This window comes from Oncorhynchus nerka, linkage group LG15 (genome assembly GCF_034236695.1).
Source record: "Oncorhynchus nerka isolate Pitt River linkage group LG15, Oner_Uvic_2.0, whole genome shotgun sequence".
In the NCBI taxonomy this organism is placed as follows: Eukaryota; Metazoa; Chordata; class Actinopteri; order Salmoniformes; family Salmonidae; genus Oncorhynchus; species Oncorhynchus nerka.
This window is the reverse complement of record NC_088410.1, coordinates 19,595,924-19,608,429: the sequence shown is the minus strand read 5'-3', so window position 1 is coordinate 19,608,429 and position 12,506 is coordinate 19,595,924.

The following is a 12,506-nucleotide window of genomic DNA, read 5'->3' as shown; positions in this document are numbered from 1 at the left end:
AGCTTGGGAGGGGCTGAGTGCAGGGAACACGATGGGTGGAGCCATGATGAAGCTTGGGAGCGGCTGAGTGCAGGGAACACGATGGGTGGAGCCATGATGAAGCTTGGGAGGGGCTGAGTGCAGGGAACACGATGGGTGGAGCCATAATGAAGCTTGGGAGGGGCTGAGTGCAGGGAACACAATGGGTGGAGCCATAATGAAGCTTGGGAGGGGCTGAGTGCAGGGAACACGATGGGTGGAGCCATAATGAAGCTTGGGAGGGGCTGAGTGCAGGGAACACGATGGGTGGAGCCATAATGAAGCTTGGGAGGTGCTGAGTGCAGGGAACACGATGGGTGGAGCCATAAGGAAGCTTGGGAGGGGCTGAGTGCAGGGAACACGATGGGTGGAGCCATAATGAAGCTTGGGAGGGGCTGAGTGCAGGGAACACGATGGGTGGAGCCATAAGGAAGCTTGGGAGGGGCTGAGTGCAGGGAACACGATGGGTGGAGCCATAAGGAAGCTTGGGATGGGCTGAGTTCAGGGAACACGATGGCATGTGGCAGTCCTGATAAGGGGAGGAACCGTTGAAGGCCCAGATCCCTTAGCTCCCTGAGTAGAAATAACGATGCCCTGTGTAGTGATGAGGAGGAGACTCCACCCAAAGGGGGGTATGAATACTGCCACGGGGGAAGCCATGTCTTTGTCTGAATGCAGCTGTATCGATACTGCCACGGGACAAGCCATGTCTTTGTCTGAATGCAGCTGTATCGATACTGCCACAGGGGAAGCCATGTCTTTGTCTGAATGCAGCTGTATCGATACTGCCACAGGGGAAGCCATGTCTTTGTCTGAATGCAGCTGTATCGATACTGCCACGGGGGAAGCCATGTCTTTGTCTGAATGCAGCTGTATCGATACTGCCACGGGGGAAGCCATGTCTTTGTCTGAATGCAGCTGTATCGATACTGCCACGGGGAAGCCATGTCTTTGTCTGAATGCAGCTGTATCGATACTGCCACGGGGAAGCCATGTCTTTGTCTGAATGCAGCTGTATCGATACTGCCACGGGGGAAGCCATGTCTTTGTCTGAATGCAGCTGTATCGATACTGCCACGGGGGAAGCCATGTCTTTGTCTGAATGCAGCTGTATCGATACTGCCACAGGGGAAACCATGTCTTTGTCTGAATGCAGCTGTATCGATACTGCCACAGGGGAAGCCATGTCTTTGTCTGAATGCAGCTGTATCGATACTACCACGGGGAAAGCCATGTCTTTGTCTGAATGCAGCTGTATCGATACTGCCACGGGGGAAACCATGTCTTTGTCTGAATGCAGCTGTATCAATACTACCACGGGGGAAGCCATGTCTTTGTCTGAATGCAGCTGTATCGATACAGCCACGGGGGAAGCCATGTCTTTGTCTGAATGCAGCTGTATTGATACTACCACGGGGGAAGCCATGTCTTTGTCTGAATGCAGCTGTATCGATACTACCACGGGGGAAGCCATGTCTTTGTCTGAATGCAGCTGTATCGATACTACCACGGGGGAAGCCATGTCTTTGTCTGAATGCAGCTGTATCGATACTACCACGGGGGAAGCCATGTCTTTGTCTGAATGCAGCTGTATCGATACTGCCACGGGGGAAGCCATGTCTTTGTCTGAATGCAGCTGTATCGATACTGCCACGGGGGAAGCCATGTCTTTGTCTGAATGCAGCTGTATCGATACTACCACGGGGGAAGCCATGTCTTTGTCTGAATGCAGCTGTATCGATACTGCCACGGGGGAAGCCATGTCTTTGTCTGAATGCAGCTGTATCGATACTACCACGGGGGAAGCCATGTCTTTGTCTGAATGCAGCTGTATCGACCCTCTGGGTAATAAACTTGGTTACGCTTTTATAAATGTTTGTTGAGTTTTTTTACTCTGAGAATTAGAACCTAACAAAGTGGAGGAGACACGTTTAAAAAAATATTTTTCAACCTTGAGACAATTGAGACATGGATTGTGTATGTGTGCCATTCAGAGGGTGGATGGGCAAAACAAAACATTGAAGTGCCTTTGAGCAGGGTATGGTAGTGGGTAAGGTAGTAGGTATGGTAGTAGGTATGGTAGTGGGTATGGTAGTGGGTATGGTAGTAGGTATGGTAGTAGGTATGGTAGTGGGTATGGTAGTGGGTATGGTAGTAGGTGTGGTAGTAGGTGTGGTAGTGGGTATGGTAGTGGGTATGGTAGTAGGTGTGGTAGTGGGTATGGTAGTGGGTATGGTAGTAGGTATGGTAGTGGGTATGGTAGTGGGTATGGTAGTAGGTATGGTAGTAGGTATGGTAGTGGGTATGGTAGTGGGTATGGTAGTAGGTATGGTAGTAGGTATGGTAGTGGGTATGGTAGTGGGTATGGTAGTAGGTGTGGTAGTAGGTGTGGTAGTGGGTATGGTAGTGGGTATGGTAGTAGGTATGGTAGTAAGTGTGGTAGTGGGTATGGTAGTAGGTGTGGTAGTAGGTGTGGTAGTGGGTATGGTAGTAGGTGTGGTAGTGGGTATGGTAGTGGGTGTGGTAGTAGGTGTGGTAGTGGGTATGGTAGTGGGTATGGTAGTAGGTATGGTAGTAAGTGTGGTAGTGGGTATGGTAGTAGGTGTGGTAGTAGGTGTGGTAGTGGGTATGGTAGTAGGTGTGGTAGTAGGTATGGTAGTGGGTATGGTAGTGGGTATGGTAGTAGGTGTGGTAGTGGGTATGGTAGTCGGTGTGGTAGTAGGTATGGTAGTGGGTATGGTAGTGGGTATGGTAGTAGGTATGGTAGTGGGTATGGTAGTGGGTATGGTAGTAGGTATGGTAGTGGGTATGGTAGTGGGTGTGGTAGTGAGTATGGTAGTGGGTATGGTAGTGGGTATGGTAGTGGGTGTGGTAGTGGGTATGGTAGTGGGTATGGTAGTGGGTGTGGTAGTAGGTATGGTAGTGGGTATGGTAGTGGGCATGGTAGTGGGTATGGTAGTGGGTATGGTAGTAGGTATGGTAGTAAGTGTGGTAGTGGGTATGGTAGTGGGTATGGTAGTAGGTATGGTAGTGAGTATGGTAGTGGGTATGGTAGTAGGTATGGTAGTGGGTATGGTAGTGGGTATGGTAGTAGGTGTGGTAGTGAGTATGGTAGTGGGTATGGTAGTGGGTATGGTAGTGGGTGTGGTAGTGGGTATGGTAGTGGGTGTGGTAGTGAGTATGGTAGTGGGTATGGTAGTGGGTATGGTAGTGGGTGTGGTAGTGGGTATGGTAGTGGGTGTGGTAGTGGGTATGGTAGTGGGTATGGTAGTGGGTATGGTAGTGGGTATGGTAGTGGGTGTGGTAGTAGGTATGGTAGTGGGTATGGTAGTGGGCATGGTAGTGGGTATGGTAGTGGGTATGGTAGTGGGTATGGTAGTAGGTATGGTAGTAAGTGTGGTAGTGGGTATGGTAGTGGGTATGGTAGTAGGTATGGTAGTGAGTATGGTAGTGGGTATGGTAGTAGGTATGGTAGTGGGTATGGTAGTGGGTATGGTAGTAGGTGTGGTAGTGAGTATGGTAGTGGGTATGGTAGTGGGTATGGTAGTGGGTGTGGTAGTGGGTATGGTAGTGGGTGTGGTAGTGGGTATGGTAGTGGGTATGGTAGTGGGTATGGTAGTGGGTATGGTAGTGGGTGTGGTAGTAGGTATGGTAGTGGGTATGGTAGTGGGCATGGTAGTGGGTATGGTAGTGGGTATGGTAGTGGGTATGGTAGTAGGTATGGTAGTAAGTGTGGTAGTGGGTATGGTAGTGGGTATGGTAGTAGGTATGGTAGTGAGTATGGTAGTGGGTATGGTAGTAGGTATGGTAGTGGGTATGGTAGTGGGTATGGTAGTAGGTGTGGTAGTGAGTATGGTAGTGGGTATGGTAGTGGGTATGGTAGTGGGTGTGGTAGTGGGTATGGTAGTGGGTGTGGTAGTGGGTATGGTAGTGGGTATGGTAGTAGGTGTCAGGCGCACCGGTTTGTGTCAAGAACTGCAACGCAGCTGGGTTTTTCACGCTCAACAGTTTCTTGTGTGTATCAATAACGATAATAATAATAAATTTAATCCCACTTTGTGACACAACAACATGTGGAAATAGTCAAGGGGTGTGAATACTTTGGCTCTGTACATCCTGGACTCTGACATTGCTTGTTCTGATCATTCTAAATATATTTATTTTAACTTTGTGGTTTTTGTGTATTGTTTTGTATTACTAGATATTACTGCACTGTTGGAGCTAGACACACAAGCATTAGGTATTACTGTACTGTTGGAGCTAGACACACAAGCATTAGGTATTACTGTGCTGTTGGAGCTAGACACACAAGCATTAGGTATTACTGTACTGTTGGAGCTAGACACACAAGCATTAGGTATTACTGTGCTGTTGGAGCTAGACACACAAGCATTAGGTATTACTGTACTGTTGGAGCTAGAAACACAAGCATTATGTATTACTGTACTGTTGGAGCTAGACACACAAGTATTAGGTATTACTGTGCTGTTGGAGCTAGACACACAAGCATTGGGTTTTACTGTACTGTTGGAGCTAGAAACACAAGCATTTCGCTGCACCTCCACCTTTGACTGTGAGACAACGCCCAGTATGCCAGGGAACAGGAACTTGACCTCAGACCTAAAGACTCCCTTGGATCCAATCAACAGACAAGAGACCTCTGACTCACTAAGCTTTAGTGACTAAAGGGTGCAGACCGATTAGGGTGTGTGTGTGTGTGTGTGTGTGTGTGTGTGTGTGTGTGTGTGTGTGTGTGTGTGTGTGTGTGTGTGTGTGTGTGTGTGTGTGTGTGTGTGTGTGTGTGTGTGTGAGAGTGTTGTGCGTGTGTGTTTATGAAATAATATAATAACCATACTCCTTGTTATTCATCAATCAAAAAAGCAAACAACCAATCAACAAACTTGACCGTTATTTATTACAAAGAACAATACGTTCTGTTTAAATCCATTTAATTAAAAAACATCATTACAATCAGTAGCACAGCCACAAAGTCATCAAATATAACCACATTGCTGACCCTAATGCCTCACCTTAAGCACATTTTTGGTTTCATAAATTTTTACGATATAGTCAATTTTTACTTTGCAGCCGGCACATATGGTGAAGAATACCCTGTCACACATTCCCATTGACAGAAAGGAAGCTGTCCTGCTGTGGTCATTTCAGAGAGACAGTAGAGGAAGCTGCCCTGCTGCAGTCATTTCAGAGAGACAGTAGAGGAAGCTGTCCTGCTGTGGTCATTTCAGAGAGACAGTAGAGGAAGCTGTCCTGCTGTGGTCATTTCAGAGAGACAGTAGAGGAAGCTGTCCTGCTGCAGTCATTTCAGAGAGACAGTAGAGGAAGCTGTCCTGCTGCAGTCATTTCAGAGAGACAGTAGAGGAAACTGTCCTGCTGTGGTCATTTCAGAGAGACAGTAGAGGAAGCTGCCCTGCTGCAGTCATTTCAGAGAGACAGTAGAGGAAGCTGTCCTGCTGTGGTCATTTCAGAGAGACAGTAGAGGAAGCTGCCCTGCTGCAGTCATTTCAGAGAGACAGTAGAGGAAGCTGTCCTGCTGCAGTCATTTCAGAGAGACAGTAGAGGAAGCTGCCCTGCTGCAGTCATTTCAGAGAGACAGTAGAGGAAGCTGCCCTGCTGTAGTCATTCAGAGAGACAGTAGAGGAAGCTGCCCTGCTGCAGTCATTTCAGAGAGACAGTAGAGGAAGCTGTCCTGCTGCAGTCATTTCAGAGAGACAGTAGAGGAAGCTGCCCTGCTGCAGTCATTTCAGAGAGACAGTAGAGGAAGCTGTCCTGCTGCAGTCATTTCAGAGAGACAGTAGAGGAAGCTGTCCTGCTGCAGTCATTTCAGAGAGACAGTAGACTATTGTCTTTCTGATGTGGATTACGCACTGAACTGTCAGTAGGCTGTGGCTAGGTCTGTTCATATATACAGTAGGTTTGCAGATATGGATCACTTTGTGACAGGTGTCTCATCTTGGTCTGTTCACATGCGTTTTTGGATGTGGATCACTCTCTTGCAGTTGGGGCAGCGGTGTTCTACATCCTTACAGGAGTCAACACAGAACGGAATCAAACAGCATGGCCAGCACCTAGAGAGAGAGAGAGAGAGAGAGAGAGAGAGAGAGAGAGGGAGGGAGAGAGAGAGAGAGAGAGAGAGAGAGAGAGAGAGAGAGAGGGAGGGAGAGAGAGAGAGAGAGAGAGAGAGAGAGAGGAGGGGGTGAGAGAGAGAGGGAGAGAGAGAGAGGAGGGGGTGAGAGAGACAGAGAGAGAGAGATGGGGTAGAGAGAGAGAGAGAGAGAGAGAGAGATGGAGATTCAGTGTGTGTATATTCCTGTAACCTGTGTGTGTGTTCCTGTAACCTGTGTGTGTGTTCCTGTAACCTGTGTGTATATTCCTGTAACCTGTGTGTGTGTTCCTGTAACCTGTGTGTGTTCCTGTAACCTGTGTGTGTTCCTGTAACCTGTGTGTGTGTATTCCTGTAACCTGTGTGTGTTCCTGTAACCTGTGTGTGTGTATTCCTGTAACCTGTGTGTGTGTATTCCTGTAACCTGTGTGTGTGTTCCTGTAACCTGTGTGTTTGTTCCTGTAACCTGTGTGTGTGTGTATTCCTGTAACCTGTGTGTGTTCCTGTAACCTGTGTGTGTGTATTCCTGTAACCTGTGTGTGTTCCTGTAACCTGTGTGTGTGTTCCTGTAACCTGTGTGTGTGTATTCCTGTAACCTGTGTGACTTAAATGTAAATGTAATGTATTCCTGTAACCTGTGTGTGTATTCCTGTAACCTGTGTGTGTTCCTGTTCCACACGTGTTTTTTTTGCGCCGACAGAGATGGACGCCTTGCTTCGCGTTCTTAGGAAACTATGCAGTATTTAGTTTTTTAATGTATTATTTCTTACACTGTTACCCCGGGAAATCTGAAGTCTTATTACATACAGCCGGGAGGAACTATTGTATATTAGAGCAACGTCAACTTACCAACATTACGACCAGGAATACGACTTTCCTAAAGCGAATCCTCTGTTCGGACCACCACCCAGGACAATGGATCGGATCCCAGTAGGCGACCCAAAACAACGGCGCCGCAAAAGCGGCAGACGGAGCGGTCTTCTGGTCAGGCTCCGTAGACGGGCACATCGCGCACCGCTCCCGAGTATACTACTCGCCAATGTCCAGTCTCTTGACAACAAGGCAGACGAAATTTGAGCAAGGGTTGCCTTCCAGCGAGACATCAGAGATTGTAACATTCTTTGTTTCACAGAAACATGGCTCACTCGGGATACGTTATCAGAGTCGGTACAGCCACCCGGTTTCTTCACACATCGCGCCAACAGAAACAAACATCTCTCTGGTAAGAAGAAGGGCGGGGGGGTATGCCTTATGATTAACGAGTCGTGGTGTGATCATAACAACATACAGGAAATCAAGTCCTTTTGTTCACCTGACCTAGAATTCCTTACGATTAAATGCCGACCGCATTATCTACCAAGAGAATTCTCTTCGGTTATAATCACAGTCGTCTATATCCCCCCCAAGCAGACACCTCGACAGCCCTGAAAGAACTTCATTGGACTCTATGTAAACCAGAAACCACATATCCTGAAGATGCATTTATTGTAGCTGGGAGATATTAACAATGCTAAAGAAATTCATCAGCATATCGAATGCATACAAAGCCCTCCCTCGCCCTCCTTTTGGCAAATCTGCCCACAACTCTATTTTGTTGCGCCCAGCCTATAGAGAGAAACTAAAACAGGAAACACCCGTGCTCAGGTCTGTTCAACGCTGGTCCGACCAATCTGATTCCACGCTTCAAGATTGCTTCGATCACGTGGACTGGGATATGTTCCGGAAAGCATCGGACAATGACATTGATGTATACGCTGATTTGGTGATCGAGTTTATTAGGAAGTGCATCAGTGATGTGGTAACCACGGTGACTATTAAATCCTTCCCCAACCAGAAACCGTGGATTGATGGCAGCATTTGCGCAAAACTGAAAGAGCGAACCACTGCTTTTAATCATGGCAAGGCGACCAGAAACATGACCGAATACAAACAGTGTAGCTATTCCATCCGCAAGGCAATCAAACAAGCTAAGCGTCAGTATACGAGACGTATGTGGCAACACACAGTCAATCACGGACTACAAAAGAAAACCAGCCCCGTCGCGGACACCGATGTCTTGCTCCCAGACAAACTAAACAACTTCTTTGCTCGCTTTGAGGACAATACAGTGCCACTGACACGGCCCGCTACCAAAACCTGCGGACTCTCCTTCACCGCAGCCAACATGAGTAAAACATTTAAACGTGTCAACCCTCGCAAGACTGCCGGCCCAGACGGCATCCCCAGCCGCGCCCTCAGAGCATGCGCAGAACAGCTCGCTGGTGTGTTTTCGGACATATTCAATCAATCAATCCCTATCCCAGTCTGCTGTTCCCACATGCTTCAAGAGGGCCACCATTGTTCCTGTTCCCAAGAAAGCTAAGGTAACTGAGCTAAATGACTATCGCCCCGTAGCACTCACTTCCGTCATGATGAAGTGCTTTGAGAGACTAGTCAAGGATCATATCACCTCCACCCTACCTGACACCCTAGACCCACTTACTGCCTCAATAGGTCCACAGACGACGCAATCGCAACCACACTGCACACTGCCCTAACCCATCTGGACAAGAGAAATACCTATGTAAGAATGCTGTTCATCAATCACAGCTCAGCATTTAACACCATATTACCCTCCAAACTCGTCATTAAGCTCGAGACCTGCCCTGTGCAACTGGGTCCTGGACTTTCTGACGGGATGCCCCCAGGTGTTGAGGGTAGGAAACATCTCCACCCCGCTGATCTTCAACACTGGGGCCCCACAAGGGTGTGTTCTCAGTCCTCTCATGTACTCCCTGTTCACCCATGACTGCGTGGCCATTCATGCCTCCAACTCAATCATCTAGTTTGCAGACGACACTACAGAGGTAGGCTTGATTACCAACAACGACGAGACGGCCTACAGGGAGGAGTTGAGGGCCCTCGGAGTGTGGTGTCAGGAAAAATAACCTCACACTCAACGTCAACAAAACAAAGGAGATGATCGTGGACTTCAGGAAACATCAGAGGGAGCATCCCCCTTTCCACATGGAAGGGACAGTAGTGGAGAAGCTGGAAAGTTTCAAGTTCCTCGGCGTACACAAACTGAAATGGTCCACCCACACAGACAGCATCGTGAAGAAGGTACAACAGCGCCTCTTCAAACTCAGAAGGCTGAAGAAATGTGGCTTGTTACCAGAAACACTCAAACTTTTACAGATGCACAATCGAGAGCATCCTGTCGGGATGTATCACCGCCTGGTACGGCAACTGCTCCGCCCACAACCGTAAGGCACTCCTGATGGTAGTGAGGTCTGCACAACGTATCACCGGGGGCAAACTACCTGCCCTCCAGGACACCTACACCACCCAATGTCACAGGAAGGCCAAAAAGATCATCAAGGACAACAACCACCCGAGCCACTGCCTGTTCACCCTGCTATCATCCAGAAGCGAGGTCAGTACAGGTGCCTCAAAGCAGGAACCGAGAGACTGAAAAACAGCTTCTATCTCAAGAGATAGAGATCCTTTATTCTCTATTTTGGTTAGGCCGGGGTGTGACTAGGGTGGGCGTTCTAGTTTCTTTATTTCTAGGTTGGCTTGGTTCCCAATCAGAGGCAGCGTTTTGTTCTTTATTCTCTATTTTGGTTAGGTCGGGGTGTGACTAGGGTGGGCATTCTAGTTTCTTTATTTCTAGGTTGGCTTGGTTCCCAATCAGAGGCAGTGTTTTGTTCTTTATTCTCTATTTTGGTTAGGTCGGGGTGTGACTAGCGTGGGCGTTCTAGTTTCTTTATTTCTAGGTTGGCTTGGTTCCCAATCAGAGGCAGCGTTTTGTTCTTTATTCTCTATTTTGGTTAGGTCGGGGTGTGACTAGCGTGGGCATTCTAGTTTCTTTATTTCTAGGTTGGCTTGGTTCCCAATCAGAGGCAGCGTTTTGCTCTTTATTCTCTATTTTGGTTAGGTCGGGGTGTGACTAGCGTGGGCGTTCTAGTTTCTTTATTTCTAGGTTGGCTTGGTTCCCAATCAGAGGTAGCGTTTTGTTCTTTATTCTCTATTTTGGTTAGGTCGGGGTGTGACTAGTGTGGGCATTCTAGTTTCTTTATTTCTAGGTTGGCTTGGTTCCCAATCAGAGGCAGCGTTTTGTTCTTTATTGTTTTTTGCCGGTTCACGTAATAAAGATGATGAACCCAAACCACGATGCATTTTGGTCCGATTCTTACAACAACATTCGTGACACCATCTCTCATCCATATATTTATATGTACATATTCTTATTCATTCCTTTACACTTGTGTGTATAAGGTAATTGTTATGAAATTGTTAGATTACTTGTTAGATATTACTGCACTGTTGGAACTAGAAGCACAAGCATTTCACTACACTCGCATTAACATCTGTTAACCATGTGACCAATAACATTTGATTTGATTTAACTAGGCAAGTCAGTTAAGAAAAAAATCTTGTTTACAATGACGGCCTAGGAACAGTGGGTTAACTGCCCTGTTCAGGGCAGAACGACAGATTTTTACCTTGTCAGCTCAGGGATTTGATCTAGCAACCTTTCGGTTACTAGTCCAACGCTCTAACCACTAGGCTACCTGCCACCCCTACGTACAGGCATGTCCATGCTCGTGTGTGTGCGTGTGCGTGCGTGTATAACTCACATGAAGCAGCAGAGCGCTCCACAGATGAGCCAGGTGACCAGTCCAGTGGCGTGTGTGGTCTCTGTCAGAACCGGGACCTGACAGTGGGGACACGTCATCTGGCCGGGTACGTCTCTTGGCAGCAGCTGCTGCATCACCACCACCTGGGTTACTGCAGAGGGAGGAGAATACTGGTTAGAACCAGATAGAACTGGTCAGAACAGGATAGAACCTCTTTGGATGGAGTTATCACAGATCTAGAATGATATTATATTTCTATGGGGAATTTGAACTACAGTTAACTGTTTCTGTTGTTGTTTGATCTCTATGTCACACCTCCTCAGAGATGTGGGGTAGAGGATGAGGTACTAGCACCCCGACGACCTCATATCATGTCAGAGGGGTTGCTAAGGCCAGGTGTTGCTTACGTCAGAATATCCTGCCACAAACAACTGTTCTCTGGTTTTCCACATGGGGAACTGTGAATAACAAAATGAGGAACCGATTTAGTTAGTTTTGATGCATCAGTTGCGGGTTTACTTCAGTGTGTGTGTGTGTATGCGTGTGTGTGTGTGTGTGTGTGTACATAACTCACCACCAGGGGTGATTGTAGGTTGTGTCTGGGGAGGTGGTTGGTTCATGTCTGGTTGGAGAACTGATAATAAGAGATAAATGTCAATGAATAAATCCACCAATAAATATCACTATTGAATCTCCAGTGAAATATCTCTTTAGCTGCCGGGGGCTGGTGGAGTGGTGCTGTCGGGAGGATCAGGTGAGACCATTCTAGCCAATGAGATACACAAAAGAACAACAGACACAACGGTTTATACTGGTTACCACAAACACAGAGTTAACTATATCGTAAAAAATGCTTGAAAACTAAAATCTGCTTTTTGGGGTATTATTATAAGGTTAGGGTTAGATATAAGGTTAGCAGTGTGGTTAGGGTTCGGTTTAAAATCACATTTTAAGAAGATACATTTTTAAGTGGGGTTTAGGACTTTGTGGCTGTAGTTACTAGTGGTGTCCAGGCACAATTCTGATATAAAGTGTTTTTTCTCAAAGTTGTCGGGATATCACGTCCTACTTATATCAGTACTCTTGTAACGACCTAATCATTACCAAACGTATATTCCATCAAATAAGCCACACATTGCAAGTAAGCCATTGCAGCTTTTGTTATCCAAATTGAACACTCTCTCATTGACATCCATACAAAAAAAGCCTCACCTCTCAAATAAGGTATGGACGAGTTGTGTGTTTTCTCTAAACAAAATTAAAAGACACCCCTCTTCTAACAAGTATTTATCTTTATCCACTCTGACCCGCCAGAACACCTTACCCAGCTCAGAACACCCTATCCCAGCCCACCTTACCCAGCTCAGAACACCCTATCCCAGAACACCCTATCCCAGCCCACCTTACCCAGCTCAGAACACCCTATCCCAGCCCACCTTACCCAGCTCAGAACACCCTATCCCAGCCCACCTTACCCAGCTCAGAACACCCTATCCCAGCCCACCTTACCGAGCTCAGAACACCCTATCCCAGCCCAGAACACCCTATCCCAGCCCACCTTACCCAGCTCAGAACACCCTATACCAGCCCACTTTACCCAGCTCAGAACACCCTATCCCAGCCCACCTTACCCAGCTCAGAACACCCTATACCAGCCCACTTTACCCAGCTCAGAACACCCTATCCCAGCCCACCTTACCCAGCTCAGAACACCCTATACCAGCCCACTTTACCCAGCTCAGAAC